We start from the raw sequence: 2,741 nt of genomic DNA on the forward strand, positions 1-2,741 counted from the left end.
GCAAGTAAGAAGGAAAAATGGGAGGAATTAAGAGACGATATTAACAAAAACCCTTGGAGACTCGGGTATAAATTAGTAATGAAGAAACTCGGCGCTCGTGCAAAGCCACCTGACTTAAGCGCTGCCAAAATGGATCACATTGTAAGGGTACTCTTCCCTACATACGAAAAGAGGGTCAGTGAACCAGAACGAGCTACAAGGCAACTAGAGATTCCTAAATTTACTCCTGAAGAGCTGCAATTAGCCGCGGGCAAGCTCAAGAGTAACAAATCGCCCGGCCCAGATGGGATCCCAGCAGAAGTACTTTAAAAAATCGCCGCAGAACGACCGCTAGTCTTCCTGAATATGTACAACGCCTGCCTTGTAGATGGAAAATTCCCCGAAGTGTGGAAGAAACAACGGCTTGTCCTAATCAGTAAGGGAAAAGGTGATCCTAGCTTACCATCAGCATACCGCCCACTATGCATGCTCGACACAGCTGGAAAGCTGTATGAAAGATTACTTAAACCAAGACTCCAAGCGGCTATCAGGGATGCTGGCAGACAACACGGTTTTAGACCCGGTAGGTCAACTTTAGGAGCAATCAAAAGCGTCATCGATAGCGTAGAAGCCGCACAGCGTAGATGCCATAAATATAAACGAATAGTTCTGCTGGCGACCTTAGATGCCCGAAATGCCTTTAACAGTGCGAGATAGGTGGATATGATCGACGCTCTAGAGAAGAACTTTAGGATCCCCGAATACCTCAACACGGTTTTGCGGAGCTACCTCAGTAACAGGAAACTGTTATACCAGAGAAGAGAGGGAACACGTCAAATAGCGGTCACGTCAGGAGCAGCACAAGGATCCATTGTAGGCCCAGACCTGTGGAATATTAGCTATGACGACATACGCAAACTAGAAATGCCAGACGAAACTTATTTTATTGGCTATGCAGACGATATCGCGGCAGTCATTACAGCGCGAGACACAGAAGAAGCCCGAAGAAAGCTGAATCAAGTCATGATTAGGACGCAAGCATGGCTTGATTCACACAATCTCCAGCTCGCCTCAGAAAAAACAGAGCTACTACTGCTAACAAACAAGCATATACCTCTAGAAGTTAGTATGCAAACGACTACGGATATTCTAAGGACACAAAAAACAGTGAACTACCTGGGTGTAAGACTGGACCCCAGATTAACCTTCTGGGCACAAATCCAGCACGCCGCAGGAAAGGCAGCAAAATAACTTCCCAACTTTGCAGATTAATGGCGAACATTGGGGGGCCCACCCAAGAAAAGAGAAAGCTCCTAATGTCAACCACTATTAGCGTTTTACTATACGGAGCAGAGATTTGGGCTGATGTGCTAAAAAGGGAGAATCGGCATAAAGTATTGGCCAGAGTGCACCGGACTGCAGCTCTAAGAGTCGCATCTGCTTACCGAACAGTGTCAGGAGAAGCAATATTAGTTATAAGCGGTAATGTCCCAATTGACCTCCTAGCTTACGAAAGAAAAAAGATATGGGAACTAAAGAAAGTATGTCCAAACAATAAGAGTGCGATTGAAGAAGCAAAGAAAGATACAGCATCAGCATGGCAACGAAGGTGGGAAAATGATAGCCGCGGCAAATAGACGGCCAGACTTATAAGGGATCTGAACTTATGGACAAGCCGTAATTTTGGAGAAGTCGACTACTACACAACACAGCTGCTATCCGGTCACGGGTACTTCAAAAAGTACCTCCACAGAATGGGAAAAGTCGAAGAGCCGTCCTGCCTATACAACGACGCGACAGAAGACGACGCTGAACACACATTTTTTAAATGTGTGCACCGGCAACGGGAACTGTTGAAACTTTTTTTGGAATAAAAAATAATAAATAAAAAGTTTTTTCACTGTGTTCTGCGTGATAGTAGCTCTGGCTTTAGAAAACAGTCATTATCTCGGCACTGATGCGGCCACAATGGGTAAATATTAAGAAGTCTGCGGAAACATGCCTTTCATGTCAACCCACATTCTGAATGATAGGAGTAACAGCTGATCCAAGAAACATTTGCTATTCAACCTTCTGTCGTTGTAATTGTAGATGAGCTTACACTTCATATTTTGGTGGGTCAAATGTTTATGATGGCTCCAAATATCATATGAGAGTTGCGCGCTCCGAGATTATTTTATTGTCACTCAAAACTATAAACAAGTGTTTCTCAAAACTGTGTTTTCACAGACCGTTGTCAAGATTTCTCGAGAACTACTTGACTGATTTCTATTAAAATTGAACACGTCTTCGAGATACAATTTACAAGGACGCGGATGAATGATTTGTGAATTACAACTATTTAAAAACCAAAAATATTGCGAATTTTCGGTAAATTTGTTTCACCAAAACCTCTGCTCAAAATCAAATTTTAATTTTTTTATGGTAATGATCCTGCTGGGAGTTATAGTGTCAATGCCTACGCCCATTTTCCCAAGAATGGCATAGTTTTTATTATTTTTCTTCAACAATTTCAGTAAACCTTCACTGTAACTTTAAGACAATAAAATGTTTGCACCTTATATTACATATTGTATTACACATTTTCTGAAAATATGCAATTGGTATCGTCTTCGAATACAAAAACTCGAAGATTGACGAGGCTATCGTACAACTACTATAAATTTACTAGGCTAGTATTACATACGGAATAAATTAGTTGAGATATTTTTATTGCACTTTTGAGGAACTTGATCGTTATGATTCCTATCATGCCCGAATTA

Source organism: Zeugodacus cucurbitae, chromosome 3, assembly GCF_028554725.1.
Source record: "Zeugodacus cucurbitae isolate PBARC_wt_2022May chromosome 3, idZeuCucr1.2, whole genome shotgun sequence".
Lineage (NCBI taxonomy): Eukaryota > Metazoa > Arthropoda > Insecta > Diptera > Tephritidae > Zeugodacus > Zeugodacus cucurbitae.